Below are 23,033 nucleotides of genomic sequence, written 5' to 3'. Positions count from 1 at the left end.
TCCAATCTTGAATGGGTGTGCAACTTGAGTAGGATAAAGATCCTTCCTCTTCAGGAAGACATGCCATACCATCCTTATGAGAAATGGTACAGTTTTCCATCAACACAATGGCAACCATTCAGATAGAACTAAAATTACAGTGAGCAAGGCAGTGGTGATCAAATGCTTTCTCAGAGTCCGTTGAGATATAAGCTTCAGCACTCTAGACAGCTGAAACTAGTAAAGCATGTGAGTGTTTTGTTTCCCTGTGCACATTTCTCCAAATTCTAGCATTATATAAAACCACAATCCCTAATAAATACATATTTAACCTAAGAAACTCTGAATCTGGAGTGTGATAACTCTGGCAGCTGTCACTGGCTAGTGAGTCAAGCCTTAGAACCCTAGCTTTCCCAGGTTTTAGAGTGGACTCATGTAATCAGACTGTGAAGGAACTTGACAGTTACCAGGGACAGTTACCAGAGCTGTTGCTGAGATGTTAGGCTAAAACTTCCTTTGATTTATTCAACCTACCTTTGTCTTTTCCTGAGGAGGTATTACAATTTGATACTGGCTACGGGGATGGGATGCCTGACTTCCAATGACAGTTGGAAGGTATATATAAAGTAATTTGTTCCAGGAAGGATGTTGGAGACAGTCAACTGGCCGGCGGTGAGGTGACATTTGATTTTCTCCTGGTGATCAGAATAATTGATTAGAGATAGCCATGTCTCACTGTTGTCTGGAATGCGTATATAACTACTGATGTTTTTGTGAACCTGTGCTGGATGGTGGCTTTATCATCAGTTTAATTTCCCCAAGTGAAATGCATACAATTTGAGTCCTTCGGGCCCCACAGAGGCGGAGGGTACTCAGGCCGGGACCTCGACGGTGGATCCTTCCCCGACCAGGGTTGTGTGCTCCTGCTCCGGAGCCGAGGCGACGACGTTGGGCCGTGGCCCAAACCGTCCTGGTCGCTCTAGCACACTCCACCAGTTAACGCATAGCCCTGTGCGGCTTCCTGCGCGGATGGCGGAAGCGACGCGAGCGACGCCGAGGTCGACGCCAGGCTCTCATCACCAGTCAATGCATAGCCCTGTGCGGCCTCCTGCGCGGACGGCAGATGCGACATCGGCGACACCGAGCTCAGAGCTGGGCTCCACGTCAGACCCAAAGCCGGGCTTCACACCCAGCCTACATCTGGGGCAATGCATCATCCGACACCGGTCGACGTCGAGGTAGCATCCCTCGTGGAGGCTGTCTACGTCCAGTCGACTCCGGCACGGCGCCCACCGACGCCGCTGTCGAGGCATCCATCGCCACCGCTGTCCATCTGTTCATCGACACTGGTGTCCATGCCTGGCGTTGACTCCCTCCGGATTCCTCGTTTCTGTCTCCTCAGCGGGGTCGGGCGACTCCGTTATCCGCTACAGCTTTTTCGGAGGCTGCTGCTTCCCCTGGTCGGGAGCCACTGGTGCAGGTCCCTAGTGTGGCATGGCCTTCGTTCCCCAGCCCCGCTCTTTATGGCAACTGGGGAAATTAGTCTCCAACCGTTTCCTACAGACGGCCTCTTGTCCACTCCTAGGGTGACTACTGAGCTGGGGGCCGCCTATGCGTGGACTATCAACCGGGCAGCTGCTATCCTGGGCTTTCAGCCTCCTGTGGTACCCCTCCTTCCCGATTCCATAATGGATCTGCTTCATCTCGAGCCCATTACCGTGGAGCCCTTGCTACCCCTTGGGGGTGCTTTATTAGAAGCCCTGCGTGCCGTATGAGCATGGCCCTCTTCCGGAGCCCCGGTTGATCGGGCATTGCTGGTAGGCACTGTCCTGCCTTGGGGGATCCACTTTGCCTGTCCCTCCTGCTCAGGGCCTGGTAATTCAGGTGGTTTTTGGGTTACAGGACTCCTCCCATTTGCCCCTGTTTCTTCCCACCCGGGAGTCCAGGTGGCCTGATGCATGTGGAAGACAGCTTTTTGCTTCTTCTAGCGAGGCCATCCACGCTTTAAACACTACATGCGGGTTTGCACGTGCGTCCTCCACACTCTGGGACTCTGTGGCTAACCTTCTTCCTTCTTTTCTGGAGGAATTGCGCTAAGAGCTTCTCCGTCTTGTCCTTCACGGCAAAGAGATGGCACAGTTTTCAATCCGCTCCTCCCTGGATACCACAGACTCTGTGGGCCGTGCTCTCGCACGGTCGGTGGCTTTGCGCCGCCATGCCTGGATGCGTGACAGCCGATTCCCCGATAATATTCGGGAGAGCCTCCAAGACATGCCGTTTAACGGAATAGATCTTTTTGGGTCCCATGCGGACTCAGCGATTTCCAGGCTTCTGTAAGGGCTACCGTAATTCTGCTGTGTCACTGACTGACTTTTTTTCTTGGTTGTGGGTCTTTCTTACAGCCCCTGTTTATCAGAGACAGGTTGGTGTCTCTGAATGGTCTGCATAGCCGTATGGCTAATTGTTTTTGTTTTCAGTCCTCTGACTGTCTGTTTTGCTAAGAGGACCCTCCCTTCTTTCCAGGGGTTGACCCTTGCCCTATGTGGGGTATTAGCTGGTGGCAGGTGTCTGCATCTGCCGTTGTTCGCTCCTGTGGAGTTTTCATTGTTGGTATCCCTCTTGGATTCATATACCCATTTACTGCGTCCCACAGGGTCGCATCGCTCTGTTGTCTCTGGTGCTTCCACTCCTGGTCTCAGTCTATGCTATGTAGTATCTACCTCGCATGGCCAGGCATCATGCTTTTGTCACATGGTCCGTTCTTTGACACCGGCCCCTTCTGGGTTGTTCTTGCCGGTAAGGAGTTGCCGTGGGCCTCTTTGTTATACAATTGTTACGGCCTTTTGGCTTATTCACCAGATGTTTTCTCCTCAACCCAGCTGCATCCACGCAGAGATTACTACGTTCAGCTGGCATTCTTAATGTGGCGGACTCGTGGAGACGGTTCTCCTTTACCGCCGCTCTTCCTGGCGTCTAGGACCCGTGAGTTGGTCCTCTCTTCCGGACCGGAGGCAGACGCTACTTATAACCTGGACTAGTTCCACTTTCTGTATAAATGTGGGTATATTTGAGCGTACCCTAGTCCCTGGGTTTAGCCGGTTTTCGGCATCCTCTCGGGACCGTTTCTGCGCCATGATCTTCCTTATGGCTTGTGCGGGCTTTCCTGCTTTGGTCTTGGCCCTGTCCTTTTACATCACCAGCTCTTCTCTGGCATTGTGGCCAGTTGCCATCTTGCTATTCTGCACATCTCAGTTGTTACTGCTGTCTTGCTTTCTGGTGCTTTTCTGTTATGGTACTCAGGCACCCTCTGGCCGTGTATGAGCGTCCTGATGGTTGTGTTTGGGCATCCTTTCAATGCTCTCACTCATGTCTGGCCGGCGAGGGTCTCAGCAGTACTCTTCCTCAGTGGTACATGCAGGGGTGGTATACGTTCTCTCCACTCTACCATTTACCAGTCTTTTGGCCCCATAGGTTCAGTTCTACTTCTTGTGAGGTGCTGAACTCCCTTTTTACGCCAGTCTCTTTACTGGGTGTGTTTTTGTTCCATATCAGCCCCTGCTGCCTTCGTATCTTACAGGAGCAGGTTCAACAGTGTTTTACGCTGTTTGGGCTGTTTAGCTGGGGCTAGCTCTGACTTCTTGTCGACACCTTAGATCCTGCGGATCCTTCATGCCCCTTTTGCTCGTCTTCTTTCGAAGTTCGTCATTTTTTCGCTCCGGCACCAGTGTTCTGGCTTGGTGTTTTCCTTCTCTCATTCCCTCTACATAAAGGTGTTTTCGTGTTTATCGGGATGGGCTGTGGTGCCCTAGGGGTCTGGTGGTTGGCTACGCTGTCATTTTTGTCCCCACTGTGTTTCGCCCTTTGGTTGGCGACAGTCTTTTGGTCATCTTAATGACGGCTAGGTTCTCTCTGTACCTTAGTGGGGTTCAATTGCAGTCCCGCCTCCTCTAGGGGTATGGCTGTGGTATCTATTCTAAGTTAAGGAATCTGTGGCTAGACGTCTCTAGCAGATGAACAAGTTACTTGCCTTCGGTTACGATGTATCTGGTAGAGACATAGTCTAGCAGCAAATTCCTTAACACCCGCCCATCCTCCCCGTCTCTTCACTCCGACTCACGAGGCTACATTCTGTTTCGCTCTACCCATCCTTGTGATTGGACGGTAGGCCCGTATGCCATGTGTCCTTTACAACCATTACCTGGGTTGCCCGATGTGGGTCTAAATCCCCCCCTTCCTTCCCTTCTATCGTCTTCAACCGCTTGAGGTCTCTTGCCTCCCCTGCACTCTAGCGGTTGCAGTCTCTGACACTGTTGCATTTGTTTGGTTCATTATTCGGATCTGACGTCTCCTTTTGGGTGACGCCTTATGGTAGTTTGCCCTTACTCCTGGGTTCTGGACTGGTTGTCCTTGACTGTCATATATTATGGTTGCACCCTTTCTGTCGGCTGCTGTGACGGTTCGCCAAGGAGCTATGGCTCAGTGGTAAGTCAGTGGTAAGTATGCGTAGAGATGTCATCTGCTGGAGAAGTCGAGGAAATGTGTGCAATTAACACTACTGAGCGACGTGAAATAATAAAATGAGGAGAAGTGTACTCACTGAATCGTCAGGCAGGCAGCCGGAGAGGTGGATCCACGCTTTAAGAGGGTTTTTCGACCGTGCGACAGGAAGTTTCTCATCCACTAGGCTCAGCATACAAACAATACAAAATCTGTTACTACAGCACCATATAGAGGTCAGACTTAAGAAACAAGTCACTGTGTTCAATCAAGAATCCAACTAGTCAGTGATCCACACACTTTTGTGGGTTGCAAGGCTATTCTGAAATGTTTTGGAGTATGAGGTAGCGTGAAGTTGGCACCTTGATGCAAAGAACAAATCCTACTGAAGATTTCCACTCAGTGTTCTGCACAATAACAAGGGCCATTGAGTAAAACAGTAGTAGAGTTTGGGAGTGATTAGCTCAAGCTCTGTATTTAGTGGGGCGAACTGTTGGTGAGCTTGTGATATTGGTTGATTGAAGCTTGTGATATTGGTGATTGAAGCATGAGTGTGGGGGTGAAATTCATAAGAGTCATTTTTGTACGTGTACGGGACTCAGAAAATGTAGACATGCAAAGTGTGACGCCTCCACCATTTTTTCTAGCATACCCTGGTGAGCCACCAGCAAATAAAGGAAGGTTTTCCACAATTATTCAGTGGTATGTGTCCCAAGTATGGGACTACGAAGGAAGGTAGCTCTGGTATTACACTCTTTAGAAGCTGCAGGGCAGGAAGAGTGATGAAAAAGCGAGAGGTTTAAATGCTTATGGAAATAGTACAAAGACGCTTGATAACCATTTCTTCTCCAGTATTGAATCTTTCATAGATTCACATGCTTGTATCTTCCCCGTCTTCATGGTGGGAGTCTCACAGTAAAAGAATAACCATAGCAGTAAAAGAAAAAACTGCATAGAAACCATAGAAAAGTATATCCTTGCGTAACCACTTATCCTCGTTATGTGGCCCAAACAACAGCCAATCAGCTGCCAGCCCTAAGATACACCATCCCCAGCGGAGTCACCATACCTCAGATTTCCAACCGCCATCGTGAGCTCAATTTGTTCTTAGCTGAACTTTTGACCTTCAACAGTTGGAAGTGAGGTACTGTTTTTTCGCCTATATTTTATTCAAAAATGTCTGAAAGCTCGAAAAAGAGGCTTTTTAGATCTTGCAGATCCCGTGGGAAAGCTAGATTATTTTCTGAGGATCCCCACATGGAATGCTTGTACTGTTTGTACCCCAAGCATGTTCCAAAGGAGTGCAAGCATTGTTGCACCTTCTCTGCAAAGACACTAAAGGACAGAGAAGCACGCCTGTTGTTATGGCTTCAAAAGAAGAAAAACACAGACTCGGAGCCTGATGGAGATTCTAAAGGACATTCCTCCAAAAAGCATGAGAGGGAATCCTCTGAGGAGAAAGTGGAACAAAAAAGGCAAAAATCTGGAAAATCTAAAGAAAGAGAGACATCCTCTTCTTCTCTGCCTCATACTCCACACAGAACCACCTCGAAGACGAAGTCTCCGTGTCGAAGTCAAAAGAAATTCCTGTCAGATCGCCGACGAAGGCGCCGACGACTCCGACGAAGATCACCTTGTCGACAACAATTTCGACGACGACTGCGTCGCCATCGACGATCCCGTCGATGCTCTCGTTGACGAGCAAGCTGTCGACGGTGACGGTTTTTAGATCTCCGACGACGAAGTCCTCCACATTCATTTCAATTAAACGATTTGCTCCGTCGACGGGCTCGTCGACGGACAAGAAAGCGGAGTTTTCCACGCCAAAAATGTCACCGCTTCTTCCATCCACTATTCTGGATTGTCAGGAGTCTGAGGAGGAAGGGCCGTATGGAGTAGCCTATAGTCCCTCCCAACTGCACATTAAAAGTCAAGAGTCTGATTAAGAATTCCAGGAAGTACAGGAATAATTCTCCTTTAAAGATCGCCCGGTACAGGGTTCTAAGCGCTATGAATCTTTCCATCAAGCTTACAATTATGACGAAGAGGAGGAAGCGAACTCTAATGCCCAGGAGGGGTCTATGTCAGTACCTATATCCTTAATATCTGATTTAAGGCACATGATAAACAGCTATTATCGTCGTTTTTCAGAAGACAATGCTCCGGCATCCACCATAGCAAATATACTACAGACAGTGGTTCAGGCTCCAGTAGTTAAATCTCCACCTCCAGTGCAAAGAGTAGACACCCCGAAAATAATAACTATTCGGGATGACCTCGTGGAGAGTGATCCCGAAGACCAAACAGAGGAAGGAGAGATACCCCAAGATGACATCGTAGGGGACAAATGGGATCAATATATTGTCCCAACATCACCTTCCACGCCGCTACTGCAGGCGAGCTCAGGCCAGAGGACATTGCTAGTTTCCATGATCTGATGGAAAAAGCCTCGAAGAGGTTTGAACTTTCATTGCCTGTGAAGGAGAATGAATGTTTTCCGTATTATTTTAAAGAAACATCTCGAAAATCCATAAGAACTATCCTGGTAATCCCACATATATGGGATGAAGGACTAAAATTGATGAAGAACCCATCCCAGTGCCATTCTCAATTCCAAAAATTGAGAAGAAATACCGTGCTCCTGAGACTTCACCAGCGTGCCTGATAGGACACCCTCGCCCTTATCGGTTGTTGCGCAGGTAGCACAGAGATGCTCCAAGAATCCGGTCTCTGCCTGTTCGGCTCCCCCTGACAAGGAGGGTTAAAGGATGGATGGCGCTGGAAAGCGATTTGCAGTGATGGCAGCGGCTTCCATCAGGGCAGCAAATGCACTGGCACTCATCAGCAGATACAATAGACAAATGTGGTCGGATATCGCCCCAATTCTGTCTCACCTTCCAGACGACAAGAGAGAGGAAGCGTCTACGATTCTCCAGGACGGAGCTAGAGCAGCGTCGGAGTCCATTGACATAGCGATGGACATCGTATCAAGGGGCTTCAGACAGATGGCTGGAGCAGTGGCGCTCCGCAGGCAAGGATGGCTAAAAGCCACATCTTTCAGACCCGAAGTCCAAGCCAAGCTCATGGACATGCCCTTTGACGGGGAGAGCCTTTTCGGGAAGCACATTGACGAGGCGCTTCAAGGGATAAAGGCAGACACAGACACAGCAAGAGCTTTGGGGTCCCTACAGCCGGGCCGTTTTCAATCCTTTCGTGGTAGAGGATCGAGAGGACAATTCCATCAGCGATCCTCCTTTCAGTCAAACAGGTACCAACCTTACCAACAGCAGGGGTACCTTCAATTCTCCAACAACCAGCAGTATCGGTCCTCTAACACATCCTATCAACATCAGGCTAGGAGAAAACCTGCTGCAAGAGGAAAGATGCGAGACTCCGGACGGAGACAGTGACGTTCTTCAGGCGCCACCGGCCTCGTTTCGCCTCAAGCAGGTCCATTACCTCTCTCGTTATCTCAATCATTGGCAGTCAATACATGGCACAAATGGGTGTTAGACATTATACAGCAAGGCCACACCCTAGAATTCTTACAAAAACCTCCAACTCAACCACCTATTCACAGGAACCAAAACCATCTCTCAGCCCTCAAGGCAGAAGTCTTAGCTCTCATTGTGAAAGGAGCAATAGTAGTTTCCCAAAACAGCAAGGGAAAGGATTCTATTTGCACTTTTTCCTTATAAGGAAAAAGCAGTCAGTACATAAGAAAAATTTTGTTCCGCATGCTGTCTCTGCAGGAAATCCTCCTATTACTACTCAGAGGAGATTACATGGCTTCATTAGACCTCTTAGATGCGTATTTCCATATCCCAATTCACAGAAAGCACAGACCGTATCTGCGATTCGTGGTGGTGGGGTGCCACTACCAATTCAAGGTGTTGCCCTTCAGCCTCAGATCTACACCTAGGGTTTTCACAAAGTGTATGGCGCCGGTCACGGCGCACTTGAGGCAGCAAGGTCTACAGATCTTTCTATATCTGGACGACTGGCTGATAAAAGGTGCTTCGTACCAGGAACCACAACAGTTCCTAGTAAGTTGCGTGGATCTATTCCAAGATTTGGGGCTTTGGATCAACAAGGAGAAGTCTTCCCTTATCCCGGCTCAGTAGCTTCAATTCCTCGGAGCAATGTTAAATACTCAGGAAGCGAAAGCATACCCTTCGGAAGAATGCATACAAAAGATTTTGTGTTAGACAGCAACAATAAAATCAAAAAGGTCCACTTCAATCAGGATCTTCAAATCTATGCTGGGAATTATGTCATCCTGCATCCCATTAGTTCCCAACCGTCGTCTGCACATGAGACCACTGCAAGAATCTCTAGACAAGCTCTGGGTTCATTCGAGGACAAACTCAATATCAACACCCAGATCAAGCGCGCACAGTCATGGTGGGGCATCAGGGATAACTTAACAAAGGGTCTCCTCTTCGAACCTCAGTCTCCCAGTTACGTCATGACATCAGACGCTTCCTTACAGGGCTGGGAGCACACTTGCAGGAACTAGAGTTTCAGGGCCATTGGTCCACTCAAGAGGCAGCACTGCAAATCAATCTGTTGGAATTAAAAGCAGTATTCTTGGGCCTTCAAGCCTTCCTTCCCAGAATCTGCGGCTCGTCGGTTCTAGTCAGGACCGATAGTACGACAACAATGTTTTACCTTCTGAAGCAAGGTGGCACGAAGTCAAAATCCCTGTCAGCTCAAGCCCAGGAAATTTGGAATTGGCTCTTACAGCACAACATCGCTCTGCAGGTAGAACATGTTCCTGGAGTTCCCAACACAAAGGCAGATTGCCTAAGCAGATCACCATCGATCTGCCACGAATGGGAACTGATTCACGAGCAACTCCTATGAATATTCAGTCTATGGGGCAAACCGAAGTTAGACTTGTTTGCAAATCAACACAACAAAAAATGCAAATATTTCGCAAGCAGATTTCCACAAGCAGAATCGCGGGAAAATGCTCTACACCTTCGCTGGACAGGGATATCGGCTTATGTGTTTCCCCCATTCCCTCTACTTCCGAAGATTCTAAGGAAAATGAGGTCGGAACCATGCTACATAATTTTGATAGCCCTAGCTTGGCCGAGACAGTTCTGGTACACGGAACTTCTCCAATTGTCAGTGGAACCCAGAGTGCAATTTCCAGTAATTCAGGATCTAATTTCCATGAGACAAGGACAGGTTCTTCTCCCGCAATTGACCTCTCTAAAATTGTCAGCTTGGAACCTTATGAGCATGAATTTCAATTGTTCGATATTCCTCAAGAATGCCGGGAGATACTAGCCAGTTCTCGAGCAATTTTGACTAACAAAATCTATACAGCAAAATGGAAGAGATTGTGCAATTGGTGTTCAACACAAGCTTTACATCCTTTTAATTCTTCAGCAGAGCAAATACTTCCGTATCTACTACACGTAGTCAAGGCCGGTCTTTCTTATGCATCAATAAAAGTACATCTGACGGCTATCTTCAGATAGCGCAGAACACTGGATTGTCCATCGCTTTGGTCTCAAAGACTGATTAAAGAATTCCTAAAAGGTCTGTTCAGACTGTACCCACCAGTTAAACATCCACCGCCTCCTTGACAGCTCAATACAGTTTTGTCTCAACTCATGAGAGCTCCATTCAAACCGATTCACAAAGCTGAATTGCAGCTCATCTCATGGAAAGTAGCTTTACTTCTTGCCCTAACTTCAGCCAGGAGGGTCAGTGAGATCCAAGCCTTTTCGGTTGCCGAAACATTCCTACAATTCAGACGAGATAAAATAATTCTCTGGACAAACCCAAAGTTTATTCCCAAAATTCCTACGGCTTTTAATCTCAATGAACCAATTATGTTGCCCACATATTTCAAAGACCCATCTACTGCAGCAGAAAAATCTCTGCACATGTTGGATATTAGCAGATGTGTCAAATTCTACATTGACAAAACAAAATCTTTTCGTAAAACAAACCAACTACTTGTATCTTATGCTGGGCCCAGGAAAGGTTTGGCCCTGTCAAGGTCTTCCATTTCTAGATGGATTGCATCTGCCATCGTTTTATGTCATGAAAAAGCAGGAAAACCTTTGCGCACGCGAGTGCGTGCTCATTCCACTCGCAAGATGGCAGCTTCAACAGCGTTGCTGGCGGGGGTCTCGCTCCCGGACATTTGTAGAGCAGCAACATGGACAAATGTGCACACATTTACCAGGCATTATTGTCTGGACACGGAGTGGAAAGCAGGTTCAGCAGTGAGTCAAGCAGCCCTGCAGCACCTGTTTCACTAAGGTATTTGTCTTTCAATATATGGTTTGATATATATCTAATTGTGTATGTATAAATATATATGTATTTTCTTAGCTGTAAAGCACTGTTTTTCATAGTTCTTAATGAGTGTTTTTTTACAGCAATTTCAAAATATACAGGATAGCGTAAAAAAAAGATAAAACCCTAGAGACAAAGGGGTCTATCTTATAAACGCTCCATGGGATAAGGACTGCTTTCTATTCTGATACAAGCATGTAAATCTATGAAAGATTCAATACCGGAGAAAAAACGAGTTACTTACCTGTACACTATGGTTCTCCAGTATTATCTTTCATAGATTCACATGTGGCCCGCCCGCCTCCCCGTTTCCTCTGAGATAGACCACCTTTATCTCTGGTTTCATCTGTAGCTCACTCTTGGGCTGTTGGAAATCTGCGGTGTGGTGGCTATGCTGGGGATGGTGTATCTTAGGGCTGGCAGCTGATTGGCTGTGGTTTGGGCCACATAACGAGGATAAGTGGTTACCCAAGGATATACTTTTCTATGATTTCTAGGCAGTTTTTTTTTTTACTGCTATGGTTATTCTTTTACCGTGAGACTCTCACCATGACGACGGGGAAGATACAAGCATGTGAATCTATGAAATGTAATACTGGAGAACCGTAGTGTACAGGTAAGTAACTAGTTTTTTACCTAGAATTAGTACTATAATCAAATGTTATCACTTTAGGAAACGCTCTCAAATAGAAGGGAGACCGCTTTAGAATTTGTGTCTGCGTTAAGGGAGTTAAGGGCCACATACAAGTTTGGAGCAATCAATGATGTAAGCATTAGGCATCAATTTGTATGGAATTGTAACATTGAGAACATGTGTGAGAAACTCTGGTTGAAAAATGATCCTCCAATGTGTGAGCTAAACATTTTAGCAAAGCAAATTGTACATATGATGCAGTGTGTAGAAGAAATTAAGAAGGGCACAAAAGGTAAAGAGGATATACAGCAGGCGGAAGAAAAAAACATTGAGGTACAAGTAGTGAAAAGCAAAACAATGTTGAAAAAACAGAAATTTGAATCTAGTTTCAGCGGTCATTGTTACTGGTTAGGTTTGTGGGTCACATGGCAAATAGTAAAGATTGGCATGCGACAAAAGCAGTCTTCAATAAATATGGGGAAAAGGGTTGCTTCATGGTGTGTTGCAGGAGTGGAAGAGCTGTAAAGAAAGCAGAAAAGCGAAGTGTAACAGGCGTAAGTGATGAGATTGTTCTACAAATGTCCGACTGTGGCTTTAGTAATGCTAAAGATGCGGTGAAAATTGATGATAGAAGTGGAAGTTATGTTTGATTCGTGTTCTAAGTTAATCATTATCTCTGATGAGGTATTTAAAATATTGTTCTTTGAAGGAAGTTACAGAACAGACATATGCCTGGGATTGTACTGAGAACAACCAATAAAGATGAAAGGTTACTTCATGGGTAAAGTTGAGTACAAGAGTAGATACAGTCTGCAAAATATATGGGTTGATAAAAGAGGAAATCATTCTGAGGTGACCTGTGCAAAAAGATTTCAGTGTCTATCTCAACACGAACAACAATCCACATATTTGGTATAGACTACCACTAGCTCTGAGATTAAAAAAAAGTCACCTTTGAGAGAGAGTTCCCTGAAGTATTTAATGACAAGATGAGTTGCCTCAAAACATATGTACACCAAATTAAGTTGAAAGAAAAGGCAATTCCAGTATCAACCAAGGTAAGAAGACTGCCTTTAAGTGTATTTGATGCTGTGAGGGGAGAATTAGAAAACCTGTGCAATTTGGGGGTCATTGCACATGTTGGGGCAGTGGAATTGCTGTTACATGTAGTGGTAGCAAAGAAGTCTGATGGCAAGATTTGTTAGTGCATTGATATTAGAGCCCTTAACAAAGAGATAATTACAGCAGTAGTGGGAGCTAGGTATTCTCCATTCTGGACTTAACATCAGCTAACTATTGGTGAGTCTGCACACTGATTCACAAATTCTGACAGCTTTAGTTACACCCAAGGGGTTATACAATTTTAAACGAATGCCATTTGGTCTTGTTTCAGCGGTATCAGTGTTTCAGAGAGCTATGTCTTCATTTCTCAAAGGTATCTCTGTGGTATTCTTTTACCAAGAAAATGTGTTGGTATTTGGTGAATCGGAAGCATAACATGATGATAGGCTGAGCCAGGTATTAAATACATTCAAAAAGTAAGGTCTAACAGTAAAAAAAGAAAAATACAGGCTAAAATTTACAGAAATAAATTATCTGGGTCATAAGATTGCTTCCCACAGGATACAATTTACAGCTAAGCTGATCAACACTATCCTGAACACGGTAGCCCCAAAAAAGCAAGGGTGAACTGTGATTGTTCTTAGGAATGATTGAATTTTACAGCAAATTCAAAAGTAATTTTGCAAGTCGTACATTTCATAGGAGAAGTTTACTAAAGAGTAAGGTGAATTTCAACTGGAATGAGGATTGTGACTTAGAGTTTGAAGACATGAAGAATTGTTTAGCTGCTGCTCTGAAACTGAAAGTGTTCACCATGAGGAAGAAAGTGATTGAAGAAACTGGTATCTATTCAAAGGGGTTAGAAGCTGCACTGTTACAGGAGAATGATCTCTTGTGGTCTGTACTTTTCCCTGCTGGCTTGATTGGCGGCTCTGGCTCCCCCCGTTCCTGGTGGTGGCTGGGAGAGGAACAGCTTGGCAGGAACTAGAAGAGCGTTACTGCTAGTGCAGACGTGTGTTAGTTGCTGCTGCAGTAGGGTGGGAGGAGGAGGGAAAAGAAAGGAGTTGAAGTACACAGCCGCAGAGGAGCCGCTGCTGCCAAGCCCCTATTGGCAACATCATGGCCAGCCGTAAGAAAGATAAAAAAGAACCCACCTGTGCTCAGCCATGAGCTTGTTACACAGAACCACGCAGACATTATATCGTGCCTAGCTATGGTCTTTCTGCTAGGGCTCATGTTCGAGATTTCAGATAAAGCAGCTGTCCTTTTTGTTACTCTTCAGTACAATGTTACCATTCCTATCACAGAGTTGGCTGAATCCATTAACCTCTATCATTATGGTATCAAAGATGTGGCCACAGTTGTTTTCTATATGCTGGTCGCTATAATCATGCATGCAATTATCCAAGCATATGTGCTAGATAAAATTAACCATCATACGCACTTTTCCAAAACGAAATACAGCAAGTTCAATGAATCTGGTCAACTCAGTGCCTTCTATCTTTTCTCCTGTGCTTGGGGAGCCAGCATTATAGTATCGGAAAACTATGCATCAGATCTAACTGCTTTGTGTAAAGACCATTCTCATGTTCATATCCATCCCTTTCAGATAAAGGTTTTCTACATTTCACAGCTTGCATATTGGTTTCATGCTTTTCCAGAACTCTATTTTAAAAAAAACAAGAAGGAAGATATTCTTCGCGTAGCTCGTCTACATTGGCCTTTACCTTTTTCACATTACAGTGGCTTATCTGCTAAAGTTCTTGTAGAACTGGTGCTTCATTATTTTGTGGACGTCCTTTTTCACAAAAGTCTCTTTTACTTCAGCAAGGAGAAATATCAGAAAGTATTGGCCTTGTGGGCTCTTTTTTTTTTTTTTTTTATATTTCTTTTTATTAAAACAAGGCATCAATAAAGACACTGGTGCATAGTACCGAAGAGGGTAATCAACGTCAACATTCAATACAAAAATGTTTGGTTGGGGGGGCAGGGGAGCTATACATCAATATCATAAACGCTTATTCAATTGGGTCATGGGGGAGATGGAACATCAAGGACTACATTTGCAGGTGGTACACAGATATTCCCTCTGCATTCATTCCAGGGGCCCCAAATATCATTCCACTTCCGAGGACGACCCCTTGCCAGGTAAACAGTTTTTTCACGGAACATACACAAATCCATACTTTCTTTCCATCCCTCTATTGTTGGCGGCCTATCAGAACCCCACAGTTGTGCTACATTTGGCTTAGCGATCATGGTCCCCAACGTGACCCATTGGGTCTGTGCAGTATTTAGATCCTTGGGCTCCCAGATATTTAGCAGGCATCTCCTAGCCTCCGGCAAGAGAGCCACCCCTGTAACTTCATGCATAACATTGTAAACAGAGCCCCAATAATTCACCGTATGTCGACACTCCCAGATGATATGAAGGAACGCCCCCAATAGGCCACATCCCCGCTTACACAGACCCTCCTCCGCTAGACCCATTTTAATCAAACGTGGACCCGTGACATAAACTCTGTGGAGTATCTTAAGCTGGACAAGTCTCAATCTTGCTGGGATCGCGACCTCCTTTGGAGGGGAGATCGCCGATTGCCGGTCCTCATCATCAATTTCAAGGCCATCTCGGGTCCACCTCTCCCTTAGATCTACCAAAAGATCAACTCTGTGATTAATTAGTTTTTTATACACCAGGGAAATGGTGCTATCGGGCATATGTCCATCTAATATACGGTCCTCCAAGGGGGATGCCTCCGGTATCTCCTACCCTTCGGGGAAGACCGATCGCAGTGCATGTCTGACCTGCGCATAACGAAACCACTCAGCTCATATTCCTTTTGTAGGTCAGCAAATGATTTAATCTTTCTCTTCACCCAGAGATCACCTACATTGGTTATTCCAATCAGTTCCCATTTATCAAAACCCTTCGTGTTCCATAGTTTGCCAAACCTATCCGAACCAAAGAATGGGGCAGCTCGAGTCAAGCGGTCTTTCCAACCAAGCGAAGTAGTAACATCATGCCATATGCGCACCGCCACCTTAGTCGCCACCTTAGTCGGCCCCATCAGGGTTTTTTCCACTGATTTGGTGTACAGTGCTCAGTGGTTAGAGGCGGCAGACCCGGAATCTGAGATCGACCGTGGACCAGGGTTCGATTCCCCGCCTCGGCGGGTCTCGGGCTCATAAATTCCACGGTCTCGACAATTCTCGCTCCGGTGCCTACTCGACTCACGGGGTCACACTCTGCGACTCTGGGCAATAGCTTGCTCAATCTCCACATCGGCCCCTCGCGGCGGGATGCCTGGCTTTCACCTTGTGGATACCCTGCCGGGGTTTCTCACAGGGGAATACCAGGACGGGTTCCCTAAGCAAGCGCGGAGATGCCCCAGGGTAAGTCCTGCGCTATATAAGTTTCATACATTTCATACATTTATATTTGCCACCCGGAAGCACCCACCTATCCATGGCATAGCCAGGATCAGTCGCAGATCCATACGTACCATGATTTATAGCTCCTAGCTGCGACGCCCAATAATATCTTTTGATGTGGGGGAGGGTGATCCCTCCGTCATACCACAGGAGCGTTAGTTTGGCCAACGCTATACGTGGCCTGCCGTCCCAGAGTAGTTTACCTTGCAAACCCTCCACTTTGCGGAAATAGCTTGCAGGTACCACATCTAAGGTGTTTTGGAGGGCATAAAGGAAACGCGGCAGGGACATCATTTTAAAAAGGGCCGCTCGTCCCAACATCGAAAGTGGAAGTCTCTGCCACCCAACCACATCACTTTTAAGCCGAGCCAATGGAGGAAGAAGGTTTCGCTCATACCGCATCGTAGGATCCATGGAAATGTAAACAACAAGGTATTTAAACCCTTCCTTTACAATTTGAATGGGGCAGTTCCGAGGCAAAACCGGGGCGTCACCATGTAAGACATACAAATAAGATTTCGTCCAATTAATAATCAATCCCAAATTTCTGCCATACGACGCCAACAAATCACAGAGGACAATTAGAGACTTCCTCGGAGAGGAAAGATAAAGCAAGATATCGTCTGCGTACAGAGAGATCCGATCCTCAAACTGTGGAGACCAACGAATACCCTTGATCGAGGGCTACCAGCGGAGCCAAGCCGCTAATGGCTGGACAGCCAGCGAAAACAGAAGTGGGGAGAGTGGGCAGCCCTGCCTAGTGCCCCTCCCAAGACAAAATGGCGCCGAGACACGACCATTAACTACTACCTGCGCGAGTGGCTCAGTATACAATAGACGTACCCAGCTAATGAACTCCGGACCAAAACCAAACTTAGCCAATACAGCCCATAAATACGGCCATTCCACTGTATCAAAAGCCATTGTCGCGTCAAGTGACGCCACGATAGCAGGCTCCTGCAAGGTATGGGCCCTCGCAAGAACCCCATGCAATCGCCTCGGATTCAGGGCCGTAATTCGATGTGGAATATATCCCGATTGATCGGGATGGACGAGTTCACCAATGACTTTTATCAATCTATTAGACAGTATCTTAGCCAATATCTTAGGCTCTGCGTTCAACAATGAGATCAGCCTGTACGAAGCGCAGCTAGTTCTGGGCTTCCCTTCCTTATGTATCACCACAATCGAAGCCAGTCTCTGATCCCGGGGAAGAACCCCACACTCTCGGGACTCCAAAAACATAACCCATCGCTTTTCCGGTATTCAAGGATCGCACTGCCAAAGCTACCTCATCGGCGGTAAGTTCACCGTCCATAAAGTCCCGATCCTCCACCGACAGACACGGAAGCTTAATATCCCTCAATAGTAGACACGAATCTTCCTCCGGTCTATCTGAGACAGACTTGTAAGTATTACGGAAGTATTCAGCGAAGCGGTCCACTATCTCCTGCGGGTCGGTCACACAAGTCCCGTCCGTAGCTTCAACCTCTGGGACGACCCGATCCACTCTATCTTTCTTGTCCAGCCAGGCTATCAACTTACCGGCCTTATCACCTACATCATACAGACGCCCCTGTTGCTCACGACCAAGAGCCCTCGCGCTGTCAGTGACCAACGTCCTATACTCAAGCTGCTTAAGTTGTAAAACATGCAGTCTGGCGCGGGTCACCTCCTGCTCCAATTCCATTTCTATATTAGCAATTTCTGACTCAATTCTCACTACGTCCTCCTCCTTCTGCCTTTTAACACCCGCAATCAGGGATAAAGCCTGACCCCTGACTACAGTTTTAAACGCCTCCCACAACGAAATCGACAACGAAACCGATCCCTCATTGTCCTGAAAATAATGCTCAAACGCTTTTATCAAATCTTTCCGGATTTTGGGATCACGCAGGTACCAGGAATTAATGGGGGTCACTCTACCATTGGAGCCGGTAGCAGAGTCAAAACTAAGCCAAAGAGGAGAATGATCAGATATACCTCTGGCCAAATGTCGTACTTCAACAGTAGATGAGGCCTGGGCCGCAGGCACCAGACCATAATCAATCCGAGAAAGACTCCCATGAGCACCAGAATGAAAAGTGTATTGCCGTCGAGTAGGATGAAATAATCTCCAACTATCCACCAAACCCAGCGTCTCCACAAAGTCCGGAAGCCATCTTTGGGCTCGCTTCAAATCCTGTGACGGAGATCTATCTAGGGTGCCAGAAACTACCGCATTGAAGTCTCCCCCTAAAATCAACAATCCACTAGGAATGTCCAATACAACCTTACCCAACTCAAGAAAGGTCGTGTTCTGCAGACCCGGGGGAACATAAACCGAGACCAAAGAGAGGGTACGCCCCTCCCAACGTACCGAAACCACAGAATATCGTCCCCTTTCATCCGCGACAACCGAGTCAAGCACAAACGGGAGCGAACCCCTAAGGAGGATCCCAACAACCCTGGACCCAGAAGTAAAGCCTGCATGCGCCACAAGCCGATATCCCTTCCTATTCATTGCCTTACATACATTTCCAACCAAGTGAGTTTCCTGTAGGAGGACCACATCTGGGGAGTGTCTCTTAAGGAATTGTATGACCACACTACGCTTGATCTTGTCCCCCAACCCTTTGATGTTCCAACTCAATACCCTCAACCCCTTACCCCCCATCATGAAGCAAAAACGAAATCCAACTCTCCTCCGAGCCCCGCACCTTTCAGGAATAATCTTGAAATACTATGCCTTGTGAAAACTCAAACACAACAACAAAAAACAACAGGTCCCCCTCCACCTCCCCCCGTACATCCCGTTACGCTACCCCCCACCCTGCACCCCTGCTTACGACTTTCAAGCCTCCCCAACTCGCAGTGTGCCTGTCGCCCCCACATCTAGACTAAACTACAAAAAGTAAGTCAGAGGAGGAAAGAGGCCTACCGATAGCCCGTTTAACCCCCTAATGTATCGTGCTAGGTGTGAATCAAAACAGTACAGACAAAAGGAAACCTTTCCCTCATTGTCCCCGGGTCCCAGAATCACAGTCATCATTCTTGTTCTTGCACACTCCCATCTTCTCCTCCACTCTGTTTCTGGGGTTCCTGCCGGGCCTTCAAAGTGTCCAACCAGTCTGCAGCCATCTCCGGCTCATCAAAAAAATAAGTTCTATCTTCATGTTCAATCCTCAGTTTAGCCGGGTAAAGCATAGAGTATTTGAGTCCCATATCTCGAAGCCGTCTCTTCACCCCCATAAAGTTCAGTCTTTGCTTCTGGACTGTTTGTGTAAAGTCAGGAAAGAAACTGATGGACGAGTTTTCATACTTCAAGGAGCCTCCCGATCTAGAAGCCTGAAGGATAGCGTCTCTGTCCCTAAAATTGTATATTCTGGCTATCAAGGGCCGAGGCAGGGCACCGACACACGGTCTTCCTCCCGGAATTCTGTGGGCCCGCTCGACGGTAAAAAACTTGCTCAGGCCTTTGGGGCCAAGATGGTTGGTTATGAGACCCTCCACGAAGAGATCAGCTGCCTGCCCTTCCGCATTTTCCAGGACCCCAATGATACGAACGTTATTCCTCCGGGCTCTCCCTTCAAAATCCTCCAGTCGACAGACAACACGTTCATTAGAGGCTTTCAGATTCCGTACTTCGGATTGTAGCTCCGTGACATCGTCCGTGAGACTAGCCGTTTTAATGTCCAAAGACTTCACTTTCTCACTTTCCTTTGTGAGGTCAGCCCGAATCAAGTTGACTTCGATGGACACTGTGTCCAGTTTATGAGCCAGGGTCTCCATCTTCTGTCGAAGCGAGGATTTGATTCCATCAATGGCGGCCATTACGTCTTGCAATGTGGGCTTCATTTCCAGGGCAGAGGCATCCTTTACTCCTTCCTGCGCCTTTCCTAGTCCACTAGGCGATCCCTTAGTTTAGGCGTAACGGTCCATGTTGTTCGACTGCGTATATCGTCCCCCTCTGGTGGCCTTCTGCTGCTGTTTGTCCCCCTCCGGCTTGGTCGCTATTTTGTGATACTTCTATACACGTAGGCCGATCCAGGGAGGTGGCACTCAGCAATTGTTATTCATAGAACACGTCAAGTCCCTTATTTCGGACCCTCCAGGATAGTATGTCAATTATCTGTGGTTCGGCATCTATCAGATAACACCGGGATTAAACAGCGATAGCCACACGACATTGCACAGGGTCAAAAGTTGCAGTCGTCGGGTCTGCACTCTTCCACACCAATAAAGGTCTAAATAGCAATATTCACCGATGTCAACTGAGGTGCCCAACAGTCAGACACACTCTTCAGCTGGGTCGCGGGTGCACCCATCAAAATCGAAAGTGAAACCAAGTGAGGCTGTGGGGCCGGACTGGCCACTTCCGGTATACAGCGCCGTTGTTGTTGAACTACGCCACGGCACTATGCCAACCCAAGCTCCGGGCATCCGAGAGAGACAGGCCGTAAACTTTCCGAGTCCATAACTCCGGTTTCCGGGGCGCCTTCAGGGTGTGGTTTGCAGCATTCAGATCGTCTTTGCTTCAACTGCAAGAATCACTCCACAGAATTCAGGATTAACGACAGGATATAATCAGGGGGCTACGGGGGTCTCGGGAGCCCCAAGCTCACGCGGCCATTTTGGATGCGCGCGAAGCTCCTCCGTGGGCTCTTTTTTTGTTTGTTTTGGGACGACTGCTTACTTTGATTTTCTCAGTTCTTACTGTGGACTTTGGCCTTGCCAGAGCAACTGATCAGGTTGTGGATCTCAGCCATGGAAACTTCAATGTGTTGGCCATCAGAATCAGTGTATTGGCATCAATAAGAATAACCCAAGCATTCATGATGTGGAAATTCATCAATTTCTAGTTGCAACGGTGGAGGGCACACACTTCTCCTCAGGCACAATATATGAAGAAGAGGCCTGTCACATGGAAAAGCAGGCCCTTTAGGAAAGAAAAACAAAATGGAGGAAATCGAGCAGAGACTTTCAATGGAGCAGACTCGCCTCGCAGCAAGAAAGAGAAATCCTTCTAAAATAACAGCATTTACCTAACCTCATATTTCAAAAGAGATTTGCGTTTTGCTGTATCAAATGTAAGGTCCCATCCTCCATTCTTACTTTTACAACAGAAGTACAATTCACTTTTTTCGAGTCTGGTCAGTTGTATAATTTCAACTCTTGGATGTATATAGCAATGAGGTGCATCTCTCTGAGACCAAATGGTCATGGAAACAAACTTTCTAAACATTTTATAGCCAGAGTACTGGTTAGTTGGTTTGTAATGCCAGTGTAGAAAAATCATCATCGGACTACGTTTTTAAACAATATATACCATCTTTGTTTTTGAGTCACACCGTTTGTTTAGAAATGTCCTTAGCACAGATAACTGCCATAAACAACCTGCCCTGGCGACATGTCCTCTTGAAACCATAAGCGTTGTACATTGTCAGACAAACAAGAAACTATCAAACCTTCTTTCATCTTAGATATCAGTTTTAGATTCAGGGGTGTAGTTTTGTGTAGAGGTTAGAGCATAGCCATTGTAAGCATTTGACCACTAAATATTGGTTAATTACGTTGTTGAATATATGCATGTTATTGCCAATATTTGTCCAAACCATACACACAAAATCAGACAAGTTTACATTTTGGCAGGATGTTAGTGTCAAAAAGAGAACAGGGTATCCTTGTAGAAAATTACAAGTTGCATGTAAAGAAGCAAATAACTCCTTGATGTATGCCTTAAATGTAAGAAAACTTGATTACCAAGAATTAACTATGGCTCCTGGACAAAATAGTCTGATTAAGCAAATCGATGAGTTCGTACATACAGATACTATTTTCAGTGTGCAAAATGTTCAAATATAATATATATATATATAAAGCTTCAGAAATGCAACATCTTGCTGCAAAGTATATTCCTATTTAATGTGTATTTTGGAGAGGGACAGCAGCTTTGGAATGGCATGTAAAGGATTTGCTATGGCACCCAATTGATGCCGTCTAGTATGTAATGTGATTCAGATCTTTAAGGTGACAAGTAGACATTTGCTCTAGAGCACGTTTGGAAATGTTCAGGGTGTACTGATTGGATTTCACGGTGATTAGTCATCACTTCATTTTAAAAAATAATCTTGTTACTTCAAAGACTCTAAACGCTGTACTCTACTACTAGTCCACCATGAATAGTACCCAAGAATATTTCTGGCCATTTGGTTTGGAAAACTTGAACCCACACATTTTAAGTGTATTGGTACAAAAATAATTTCCTCACTGGATATATTAGTTATGTGGCTTATGTGTTAAAATATTCTGAGCATCAGCAAAGATTCTTCAGAGAAAACGTGTTGCCCATATTGCTGTTCACGTCATGGAAACATCTTGTGAAACATGCTTTGCCCACATGTATTATTATGTCTTGACAGTTGCATTAAGTGTTAGGACACATTTAAATCAGCAGTACTGGACATGAAGAGAATTCGCCTTTGAGGAAATAATTGTGATTCTTGTTGTATCTTCAGTTGAATGTCCCTCTTTAATTGTGAAACATAAAATAGGATTCTCTAAATCCAGCATATATATATATTTTTGGATAAAAATAATATATATTTATATCTTTACTACTAAAAGCTTGAAAAGCTTTTTTATTGTATAGATAAATGTTGCTATACTATGCTGCTGTAATTATGCAAAATGTGTTTCCTTTTGAAAAGCAGTGAGTATTTTATGTAGATTGCATTTCTTTTACACTTTTTGGCCCATTTAAAAAATGTAAATGTGCTTGATCATTAAGCATTTTGTTCTTCATAGAGTATGTTTGGAGTTTAATGTATTCATTACGTCTGAGCTCTTTTTTGTGTCCCTTGCCCTTGTTTGAAAATTAAACTTTTGATTTTACTTTCTTCAGTCCCCAAAATGTCTACTACCAATGCTTACACCTTAACACTTACTGTTCTGTAATTAAAATGTTATTGCAAAAAAGATTTCCTCCAACAAGTTCGATCTCCAAATTCACAAAAACTCAAACATGGTATGTGAAACGTGATTGACAACTGTGGATACATAGAACAGAACATATATGAGAGGATGTCAAGCAAGTAGAACGATAAAGGAGAGGTTAGAATGGTGTTCA

General features: G+C 45.8%; 1 protein-coding gene and 1 pseudogene across 5 annotated transcripts in view; both read left to right on the top strand.

The window, feature by feature from the left end:
* CAB39L (calcium binding protein 39 like) overlaps nt 1-23,033 on the top strand; it is a 698,257-nt gene that overhangs the window by 440,046 nt on the left and 235,178 nt on the right. The gene's annotated exons all lie outside the window — the stretch shown is intronic.
* Nucleotides 5,194-20,934, top strand: LOC144773133 (translocating chain-associated membrane protein 1-like 1 pseudogene; annotated as a pseudogene).

This window comes from Lissotriton helveticus, chromosome 8 (genome assembly GCF_964261635.1).
Source record: "Lissotriton helveticus chromosome 8, aLisHel1.1, whole genome shotgun sequence".
Taxonomy (NCBI): Eukaryota; Metazoa; Chordata; class Amphibia; order Caudata; family Salamandridae; genus Lissotriton; species Lissotriton helveticus.
This window is presented reverse-complemented; position numbering and strand designations above follow the sequence as displayed.